Here is a 12,467-nt window from a genome sequence, read left to right as displayed (position 1 = left end):
ATACATTGATATATTTCCTTAAGAAGAAATTTGAAATATTTGATAGGTTTAAAGAATTTAAGGCTTCGGCGGAAAACCAGATAGAGAAGAAGATAAAGGTGTTGAGGACAGATAACGGTGGAGAGCTTTGCAGTAAGGAATTTGAAGAATTCTGTAAGAAGTGTGGTATAACATGACAGAAGACTACTCCATATACACCTCAGCAAAATGGAGTTACAGAAAGAATGAATAAGACATTGATGGAAAGGGAAAGAAGCATGATTAGTGGTGCCAGGTTAGGACAGGAATTTTGGGCAGAGGCGATGGATACTACATGTTACCTGGTCAACAGGTCACCTTCATCAAAATTGGAGGATAAGAATCCACAAGAGGTATGGACTGGTAAGAAACCCTCTCTTTGACATCTGAGTGTATTTGGATGTTAAGCATATGTACGTGTTCCAAAGGAGAAACGAACCAAGTTGGATAGTAAATCTAAAAAGTGAATCTTTATTGGGTATAAGGATGGTTTAAAGGGTTATAAGCTTTGGAACCTAGTCACACGGAAGGTTGTGTACAACCGAGATGTGGTGTTCAGAGAGGTGAAATATGTTATTAAACATGAAGTCTAACCAAAGGAACCTGAGAAGATAGAGTTTGATCTAAAGGAGGAAGAATCAGACTCTACAGCAGAGGAGGAATTAGAAGCTGAAGAGCCACAAACTCTGGGTGTAAGAAGATCAGTTTGAGAAAGAAGGTAGCCAGAAAGGTATAGTCCATCTGCTTTCTGTTCAAATTTTGCTTTATCTATTATTGATGATGATCCCAGAACTGTGAAGGAAGCAGTGGATTCAGAGGATGGAAAACTCTGGAAAGAGGCCATGGTTGATGAAATGACATCTTTGCACAAAAATAAGGCTTGGGATCTGATAGAGTTTTCGGCTGGAAGGAAACCCATTGGCACCAAATGGGTGTTCAAAAAGAAGACAAATTCAGAAGGAAAAGTGGAGAAATACAAAGCTCGGTTGGTAGAAAAAGGTTATTCCTAGGTGCCGGGAATTGATTTTGGTGATATTTTTTCTCCTGTTGCCAAGGTAACTTCTATTAGATTACTTTTATCTGTTGTTGTTGCTTTTGATTTTGAGGTAGAACAGATGGATGTGAAGAGAACATTTCTTCACGGGGATCTGGAAGAGGAGATCTACATGAAACAACTTGAAGGCTTTGTGGTGAAGGGTAAGAAAGAACTGGTATGCAAGTTAAAGAAGTCTTTGTATGGGTTAAAATAGTCACCAAGGATGTGGTATTAGAAATTTGATACATTTATACAAGGACTTGGATTCACTAGAAGCAAAGCAGATCGTTGTGTGTATTTTAAATTAATTGGTGATCGTGTTATTTATCTAGTCTTGTATGTGGATGATATGTTGCTGGTTGGAAATGAAAAAGATATTATCCAGGATTTGAAGACCCAATTGTCCTCCAAATTCTACATGAAAGATCTTGGTGCTGCAAAATATATTTTGGGCCTGGAAATTAAAAGAGATCGGGAAAAGAGGAAGCTCTGGTTAAACTAGAGGAAGTATGTCGAGACAATATTGCAGAGGTTTAATATGCAGGATAATAAACCGGTGAAGGTTCCTATTCCTTAGGTGTGAGGTTATCTGTTGAACAATGTCCCAAGACACAAGAAGAGGAAGAGGACATGTCTCGTGTTCCATATGCAAGTGCAGTTAGTAACCTGATGTATGCAATGGTCTATACTAGACCAGACATTACACATGCAGTGGGAGTATTGAGCAGGTTTATGTCAATACCAGGAAAGGAGCATTGGACAACAGTGAAGCGGGTTTTCAGGTATTTGCGTGGCACTAGTGATTATGGTTTGTGCTACTAAGGAAGACTAGGATTGAATAAAGTGTTGGATATTCGTGGCTTTGTTGATGCAGATTGGGTTGGAGATCTGGATCAAAGAAGATCTACAAGTGGGTATGTGTTTAACCTATTTGGAGGTGCAGTCAGTTGGATGAGTAAGAAATAATCTGTAGTGGCACTATCAACTACAGAGGCAGAATACATGGCAGCCACTCATGCAAGCAAGGAAGCAGTTGGGTTGTAGAGATTATGTTCAAGTATGGGGTTAGTACAGGAAGCTATAAGGATAGACTGTGACAGGCAAAGTGCAATTTTCTTGGCAAAGAACCCTGTATATCATTCAAAGACAAAGCACATTGATGTTCAGTATCACTTTGTGAGGGATATGATAGAAGACAAAAAGGTGCTACTAGTAAAGGTGGACACTTTGAAGAATACTGCATATGCATTAACAAAATTTGTGAGCTCTGAGAAGTTCTCTTGGTGTAGAGAGACAATGGGCATTTCAGGGTTGAGAAAATGACTAAGCTCTCTTGTGGCCCCTTGTGGAAAGAAAACAACAAGTGGGAGAATGTTGGGTTGTGTTATATTCTTTCCACGTAGTTAACAGGGGGTTTGAAGGGCACCCATAACCCCACTTTATGGGGTCTGGGGTAGTGCCCTGGAAAATTTTGGTTTTGGACCCTATGTTAGGTTGGGCAAACCCACCTATGGTTTTGTGCATGATTTTCGCACATGTTTTTTGGACGCAATGGTTTCCGGTCCATGGTATTGGACGCGATGGCTTTCGGTCCATTGTATTGGACGCGATGGTTTTTGGTCCATGGTATTGGATGCTTTGGCATGTATAAATATGTATTGTAACATTGAAAGGAACATAATGAAAAATCAAGTTGGTAGTCCCGGTTTTGGGATCCAGGGGAAATCTCAGTGTATATGTGTTATGATCTCGCATTGTTTATTTTCTCTGTTTTAGAATTCGTATGCAGGTAATTTCTGTATGGGGTTAAAACCTACAGAGAAACCATCATTTTGTCATGTTTTAATGGTCCTCACTGGGCCTATTCTGTGTGGCAGTGTCAGTGAGTCACCCTTCTTCAGAGCATCCACGATGAGTCACCTTTGCGTCCATGGAGTCTATTTCGCATCCCATTATATCATGTCATAGTATTCCATCCATATTTGTATACCATTCATCCTGTGTTGCCTATTTTGGCCTTCGATCACACTGTTCACCATCCCCTCCAGAGTCGAGTTAGTCGCTGCCAGGTCAACCATGCACTTTATGCTCTGACAAGGGAAGTTGTATGTTTCTCCCTTAGTCCCATTTTCCCCATTGTCCCTAGTGTTAGTCCATCAGTCACATTACTATTTCCCCTCGTGCCTTAGTTCAGGATCCTCATTGCCTCACCTATGGCGGGCCTTATTCTGTCGACACCAACACATCTATTCCAGAAGAATGACCTAAAGGGTGGTGTATCTTGGTTTCAGCTTCCACTCTTGTTTGGTGCCTTGGATCAAGCAAAGGGAATCATCATTTCCCTTTGACTTTGTTGTTTCATGCTCGTGATTCATACACATGATGGTCTAATGATGCAACAGATTGTACTAGTGATTATCGAGTGTGTGTGAGATGTTTTAGACCTCATGAGGGGCTAGCCCTTTAGGTAGCCCCCCATATGCCCGGATGCCTTCTTATTATGCTAAAACTTCAGATGCAGTTCCACAGATTTAATGGGTTTGGTTCCTGTCGCTTAGAGCATTCATAACATGCATGTCTCCTTGAGATGATCCATTCAGTTTTGCAGAGAGCTTTCCCTTTCAGCAAGGCTTCTTTGGTTGTTCTACCCTCCCTCCCACCCATTTTTTGAGAGAATGGCCATTATATCTCATGTAATCAAATGTTATTGTATTCAGTCCTAACTCATGTTATTTCTAGGTGCATTATGTATGTGGGACACATTGTATTATTTTCTGGCTCATTTATGCCAGCATGTCATGCACCATTTAGCATGTATTTTATTGCTCAGTTTCATGTTTCTGGGCGCATCATTATTTTTGTACTAAGTTATCTTAGTAGGTATAGGCATGACTCCCCCGCCTCACTAAGATCCAATACCACAACATAAAAGGAGACTTGCATTGGTCTTACCCCCTGTCACTATCCTCTTTTGGTTCAACTCCATTGGTATCTCTTTCTCTCTCTCTCTCTCTCTCCACTTCGTTGTGTAGTGATTGTGTCTTTCCAACATACTTTAGTCATACGTTTTCATCCTAACACTTTTTTGTGGCCACAACCATCACCTTATTAAAACCTGCTCTGGCAGCAAATTTGAATGGCTCCCCTAGAAGTTTTCTATTTCATTTCCCTGAATGATAACTCTCCGAATGATCTGTTTTTATCCCAGGGATTTCAACTCTGTGTCAAGTCAAATATTCAATTATTAATGGTTAAGACCCCCTGAATAAATATATGAGGCATGATTAATTTATAACCCAATCTATCCCTTCATTCATGTTTTGTCATCGGGACTTTTCAATCCTCATAAATCTTCTATCGCATCCATATCTCCATATCAATGCTTTTATAATAGAAATGCTATGCAAAGCATGCATGAATTAACATCTCTGCACTTCCTTGGTCTTTACACATCCTCCTTTCATACCTTTATCGTATATCGTAGGTTGTATTGATCAAGGGCAAGGCCTATCTCTCATGAATAAATGCGATGTGATCAGGCCTCCAATCGCAAATCACAATCGCACTTTGCTAAGACCCAAAGCCCAAGCTTCAAACATTCCGTGATATGACGGATATTCCAGGATCATTAACCACAATATATATATTTTCGGGTCCTCTCCCCCCAATCGTAAGTCACAATTGGCGAAGCCCGAGGCTTATACATAAGGTGCACCGCGATATACTGGACCCGCCGAGACTATTAAACGTGGCATATATATCTTTCGGGTCCGGCCTAATTGCATATCGCAATCAGCGGAGCCCAGGGCTTATATGTAAGGCGTGATGCGATATACCAGACCTGCTGAGACTATTAAATGCAACATATATATTTTTCGGGTCCGGCTTATCGCTAATCGCAATTGGCAGTTGACGAAAGTGAAGCCCATGCGATATGCGAAGGGGCGATGAGCGGACCCGGCGATAATTATACGTCCGGGTGTATAGTATTTGAAGTACGGCCTTATGGTTTAGTTGCGAGTTTTCCCGTGTATTCCGATAAAATGTTGTGGTCCAGGTTTTCAAAGGAAAATCCGATAGGGGTGATGTTTCTTGTGATTATCTGCTACAATGAGTGATTGCGACATGATCACATCACAACCTTGGCTGAACCAGGGGTCGATTCTTTCACATTTATTCCTTGTGATTTTATAAACGTTTTAATGAAGGAAAGATTTGTGTTTTTAGGCATTTCTATCATATTTTCATAAGCATAGTTGATGTTGGTTATCTCTGCAGGTGAGGACCAAGAGAAGGAAAGCGAGGTCAAAGAACGGATATAAGCATCAAGTATGGCTCTGGGTAAAAGATGCATGAGCAGATCCAAAGGGTTTATATATGCGGGTGTGTTCTATTTAAAGATCCAACTTTAGGCAGTGGCAGTCAGGTTTCCATGCGTTACCTATGTGTGCCGAAGGTTATGCGGTCTCGGGCCTTATCATGAAGAAATGACACGCATCCCTCCTTTCAATCGGCATCTATTCATTTCCCCAGGAAATGAAACACTCCAATAGATGTGGCCTTTACGCGTCAACCATTTCACCGATCGATTCTACGCCTGTATATTTTAATTTTCATATTGAAAAGAGGGGAGGTGGAAAGGCGGGGAGAAGACGGAGGGCCAATCTTCGTTGTATAAGTATTACCTCTAGAGATAGAGGGAGGACTTTTTTTTGGGTAGAACAACTTTTGATTTATTGTGAATAAAGAAGACTGTTTGGTCGAGAAAGAGCCTTTTTCAGATTTATTTTCCTTTCTTTCATGTGTTTAGAATCAGGGTGTTGTCACTGGCATAAATATTAATATGTTTTGTTTTTGTGCATATTGATAACAGACAGTTCGTGACTAGTCTTGGTTATTCAAATATAATTTATTACCATGGTTAATTCATGAGCGGTTGCTGATTCGAACCTTGTTAAACATCAGTTGCAAGCTTTATTTGTATGGAAAGGAATGTGTATTCTTATATGAGAGATTAGATTGCAATTAAGATTTAATACATCCTTGTTCATCTGTGAACCAGTAATTGATTCATTTTGATTTGGAATCTATATATGATGTTTAATCTGATTTTGTTATGCTCCTGCAGGATAGATTAGAATAGTTAGGATTAGCATAAGTAGTTAGAATTAGTGTAGATAGGATTTGATACATATAGGTTAGCTGTTTATTTTGTTGATTAAATTGAAGTCTTCCTCCAAGAAGCAATCTTTCAACACCTATAACAGTTTACGGGATCCATTAAAACCCATCAGAACTAGCCATTCCAAATGAAAGCAGATCTAATTGGGGTTTGCAAATGGGTTGGTTCCCCTTGTTGGCACAGTGAACATTTTCCGCGTCAACAAATTGGCGCTAGAAGGAGGGCCTGAACCGCCGTCCACAACTTTTCATGATTTCATCTATAAATGTTGTGCATGGATTCGAAAAGATTAATGTATGGATCGTAAAGGTCAAAAAGATCATTCCGCTCATTTGGAAGAGCCTCATTTCGAAGAAGCAAAGATCCCTCTAAGTCCTATGTTTGGGTCACCCAAAGAAGAGAGACTGTGGGAGTATCTTGTCACTCAGGAAAAACCAGTCAGAGTACTCACTTGGGCTTACGCTCGTTCCCTCTCTCAGCTCCCAATCTTTCACTCTTTACCTCCGAAAACTAAAAGAAAGCCAAGGATTTGTCCCATAAACGAAGAGACCTCTACATCCCCTTCTCTTGAAGATATTGTGTTAGAGTCCTTTCAAAGTATCGACACTCCTTGGGAAGAAATTCTTGAGGATCCACTCTCTGAAGGTAATCCTTGATTCGATTTGGGAAATCCTAATAAAGAACGCCTCGAAGAAACATTCAACTAGAACCTCCCTATCCATAATATGGCTAACATTCCTCTTCTAGGTGGGAATTAGCTTCTACTGGGTGGGAACCAACCCCCACCTCCTCCGGGAGCACTCCCTCCCTAGCTCGCTCAGGATTCCATAGCAGTACCTGAGCAACAACATACCTTACCCAAGAATGCAGAAAGAGTATTGCCTAAATTTTACCCTGAGTGGGGAGACACTGCTGATAAACATATTCACTCTTTCTTCCTAATTGTGTGCATGTTTGGGGTAGCCGATGAAGATGTAGTATGTCGCTTATTCCCTTTTACTCTAATTTATGCAGCATCCACATGGTACTTTAGCTTGAGAATAGGATCGATCACCTCATGGGTTGCCTTTCAAGAGGCCTTTTTAGACAAGTTTGGCGATGACAAAACACCTGCGACCTTAGTTTTAGAACTATCCCATTTGAAAATGGAAACCAAAGCAAAGGTCAAGGATTTTAACATTTGGTTCAACACTTTGTTCAACAGAATCCCGGCTAACGCTAGACCTACTGAGGAGGTGCTCATGGAATTCTACATCACTACTCTCCCTGTCCCTACTGTGATGTGGGTCAAAAGGAGTAATGCACAAACCTTACCGCTATCGATGAAGCAGTAAAAGTTGAGAATGAAATGATCAGTCTCACAGCATGTCATCATACAACCAAAGAAAAGAAAGCCTCTCAATCATCCAAGAAGAATAATGGGAGTGATAACAAAGTGGCTGAGATCAAAGAAAAGGATACCATAGATGTGGAAGGTTTGCATCGGATCATTAAGAAATTGACGAACACAGTCATCGATATGAAAAGGAACTCTAGAGAAAGTACAAATGGGAATAGAGGAGATCATAACAACCAAAAATCCTTCAAACCTTTCTATCGTAAGAATATAGATTGTGGTCATGGCCAACTTGCACTGCCTGCTCCACCCAATGAAGGGATTTTGAATATGGAAGAGTAGGCTCTTATCAGATCACTCCTTACCAAAGAAGAACCTATAGTGGAGCTAGAGCCAGAACAAGAAAATGAGGAAGAATACCAAGTAGAAGAGCCCTTGGACTAAGAATCTCAAATCAATGTAATATGGTATTTCTATTCAAATGAGAATGATGACGACGAATGAGTTAGTACGACATAAATCCACGCTAATGAAATCCACACATGAAGTAAAGGGCCACTTGCGGGCGTGATGAAGCCTATAGACCAGACAAAGAAAGATGTTCGCCCTTTGAAGGCATCCGCTCCCAAAGTTCCTGTTGAGAAGGGTAGACCTAGTGGTGATTCCAAGAGTACTCCAATTGCAAACTATCCAGAGAAGGATAATACACCTCCTACGGCAATGAAGGCAACTCAAAATGGTGAACTCCCACCTAAGAATGGAAAAACCGGTATGTTTACTCTTCCCTACCCTATTTATAACATTGATTACAACATTGTGGATGATCTTAAGAAATCTAGAGCTAATATCACATACTTCGGTTTGCTAAAATTAACGTAACAAAGAGATCTGCTCTTGAAAGCTATGAGTGAATGGAATTGTAAATCTCCCACCATTCCGAGCAGCCAAACCAAGAAGTCGGCGTCCAAACTAGTTAGTACCCCCAGTATAGCCCAAACACCATCATCTATGGAAGCCACTCTATCAAAATTATATCGAACCCCCCAAGATGTCAGTGCAACCATGATAGGGAGGAAATAAAAATCCATGACTCCACCTTTCCTTATAACATTTGAGATCCTAAACATGAACGTACACAATTTCTTGGTAGATTCCAGTGCCTCGTCCACCATTATGCCTTACACTGTTGCTAAAATACTTCACGCGATACCCGAGAAAACTAAAACTTGAAATATGCAATTGGACAAAAGAAATGTGAAAGGAATTGGGTAATTGAAAGATGTGTTGGTTCGGATGGCTACCAAACCACAATACACACAAGTCATTGACATAGTGGTAGTCGACATACCCGAGGCTTATGGAATGCTGCTTAGTAGGGAATGGTCAGCAAAATTGAATGGATATTTCTCAACTGATTTGTCCCATCTCTTATTGCCTCAGAAGGGAAAAGGTGATATGCTGAGGTTTGATCGAGAAAGATACATGAAGTATGTGATGACAGAACTAAATGGCCCCAATGAACCAGTAATTTTTACCATCTTTATCCTTGGGAATTATAGTTTCGACATTTGTGCCATTGAAACCTGTTTAAGAGAATTCCATGCAGAGAAAGTTGAAGAAACTGTGACAAACACACAGTTGGAAGCTCTCCCCTACAATCCAACTGATGAATTATCCTGTATTATAGTAGATGATAGGAGAAATTTCGTAGAAAGTAGTTCAATTGACGTAACATTAGATTCTATATTTTGGACACTCTATTTTGATGGCTTTAACTGCCTTGAATGTGTAGGTGCTGGGATCATTCTCATTGACCCCCAAGGGAACCGACATCTGATGGCCAGCTGGTTGGAGTTTGCATGCACCAACAACACGGCATAATATGAAGGCTTTCTGTAGGGCTTGAAGAAAGCCATTGATATGAAGGTGAAAAATCTTAAAGTTTTTGGTGACTCATAGATAATTGTCAACTAGATAAGGAACATGATACATTGCAATTCACCACACCTAGTAAGATACCAAGACGAGATATGGAGCTTAATTGACAATTTTGATTCTTTTAATATCACATACATACCTCTAGGGAAAAACCAATATGCCGATTTGATGGCTAGTATGGCTTCAAAACTTTTGTCTGACCTTAGATTAAACAAGAATAAATATTATGTCGAATTAATTTTCAGACCATCCGTACCTGATAACATCTCAAATTGGCAGGTATTCGAAGGTGATGAGAAAATCCTTGAGTTTCTGCAATGCGAAAAGACATTAAAAAATGCACTCATTGATGAAAAAGAGCATCACAGGCTTATGAATGAGAGTGAAGATGAGGAAAAAGATTAGTGCAATATAATTCCCAAGTTAGTTGTGAAGATGGAGCACTTGTATGACCTACATGATAAATTCAAGAAGCCGACTAACTACAAAATGCATAGCTTATCCATGAAGTATGAATCGGTCAACCTTGGAACCAAAGAAGACCCAAAAATTGTTAATTTGGGCTTGGGAATCTCTCCACAAGAAAGGGTTGCATTTGTTAAGTTGTTTAACGAGTACAAGGATGGATTTGCATGGACATATGGCGACTTAAAAACCTTTGATACCAGCGTTATATAGCATGTGATTCTATTGGAGAAGGATGTCAGGCCATACCAACAAAAGCTTCATAAGATACATCCGAGCCTGGAACCGTTGGTGAAGAAAGAATTAAACAAAATGTTGGATGCCAAAAATAATTTTTCTTGTCAGGCACACCCGTTGGGTAGCCAATATTATGCCAATAAGAAAGAAAAATGGAGACATTAGGTTATGTATCAATTTTAGAAACCTGAATAAAGCATCACAGAAAGATACCTATCCTATCCCTCCTACGGAACACATTCTTCAGTGCGTTTCCGGGTCTAAAATGTTGTCCATATTGGATGGTTTTTCGGGATATAATCAAGTGTTGGTATCGAATGGAGATTAGCTTAAGACAACCTTCAACACTAAATGGGGCACTTACGCATACCGTAAAATTCCATTTGGAGTTATTAATGCAGGCACCACATTTCAGAGAGCTATGGACATAACTTTTTGAGGATTGATTAACAGATCAGTAGTAGTGTACATGGATGGAATTACTATGTATTTGTATCACAAAAGGGATCATATTTATCACCTGAAACAGATTTTCAAAAGATGCTGAAGGTACGAAATATCATTGAATCCCAAGAAGAGCGTTTGCACAGTTATAGAAGGGAAAATACTGGGTCATATCCTCTTCAAGGAAGGAATTATTATTGACCCTGAAAGAATAGAGACCGTCGTGAGAATACAACCCCCTGCAAATAAAAGGGTAATGTAATATTTCTTTGGGAAAATCAATTTCGTCAGGAAATTTTTTTCAGGTTTCACAGAAATAGTGCATTCCATGCAACTAATGATGAAGAAAGACGTTGCGTATAGGTGGAGCAATGAAGCTAAGAAATCATTTCAACAAATTAAGGAGGCCATCGCAGAAGCTATTGCATTGGTAAGCCCCAATTTCGACAAGGAATTCTTCTTGTACACTTTCGCTTTTGATGTTTCATATGCCGCAATTCTCACCCAAAGAAATGATGATGGCAACGAAGTCCCTATTTCTTATATGAGCTCTAATCTTCAGGGAGCAGGATTGAACTACCCAGACGGTGGAGAAACAAGGTTTTGTGGTTTTTAAAGCTGTAAAACATTTCTGCCCTTATTTATTAAAGGTCAGGACTAAAGTAATTGTTCCCCACCCTGCTGTAAGAGCCCTCTTCGTGCAGAAAGAAATGGGTGAACGAAGAGGGAATTCGATAACCACCCTTCAAGAATACGACCTCGAGATTAAGCTGAAGAAGACAGTTCGAGGGCAGGGATTGTACGAGCTCGTGGCAAAAGCCTTGGCGGATAAAGAAGGGGCGTACGAAGAACCAGAAGTGTAGAGCATACAGAATTCACAAGTGGAATTCACGGAGGAGCCCCTATGGATTAATGAGACACTGATGTGTGAGCGTGAAACATCGGAAGTCCCTTTGGACCCTGAGTCATGGTATTATGACATACGCTTTTATTTAACACAGGGATCATGTCTTGAGCACATGGATGCATCACGAAGGAGCGCAATCAGATTAAAATCTAATCAGTATCACTTGGCCAACGACACATTATACAGGAAAAATTATGATGGAGTTTGGCTGAGGTGCTTGGAAAAGGATGATGCCAATCATATCTTGAAAGAAATGCATGATGGCCCAGCAGGTGGTCACTATGGAGGAGAGACCACTGCTCACAAGATATTAAGAGCTCGATATTATTGGCCCACAGTTTTTAGAGACTCGCATGCCTACACTCAGAAATGCAAGGTATATCAAACTGCTGCAGGACGAGAAAGAAAGCCAGCTGTTCCCCTTAGGCCTGTTATGATCTATCGCATGTTCTAGCAATAGGGCCTAGATGTCATAGGTGATATCACTCTGAACTCTTCACAACATCATAAGTATATACTCATGGCAATCAAATACTTCACCAGATGGACTGAAGCCATCCCACTTCGGAAGGTTAATGAAGGTGAGGTAATATCTTTTATTGAGAAATTTATTATCAATAGGTTTGGCATCCCTGATGCTCTCATATTTGGTAATGCTTCTTATTTTTCATCACTAAAATTGACTGAATTTGCTATCGATAAATCAATTTGCATAAGGTATGCATCAAAATATTACCCCTAGGGAAATGGAGTTGCAGAGTCCTCAAATAAAAACCTCATCCGCATAATTCATAAATCTGTCACTGACAACTAGAGGAATTGGCACAACGCTCTAACAAATGCCCTCTGGGCCGATAGGGTCACCCCAAAAGTAGCATTAGGAAACTCCCCATACTTCCTTGTC

The sequence above is a fragment of the Pinus tabuliformis genome, chromosome J (genome assembly GCF_031772625.1).
Source record: "Pinus tabuliformis cultivar Carrire ecotype Pingquan chromosome J, CPIR1, whole genome shotgun sequence".
In the NCBI taxonomy this organism is placed as follows: Eukaryota; Viridiplantae; Streptophyta; class Pinopsida; order Pinales; family Pinaceae; genus Pinus; species Pinus tabuliformis.
The sequence above is the reverse complement of the archived record's forward strand: the minus strand, read 5'-3'. Positions refer to the sequence as shown.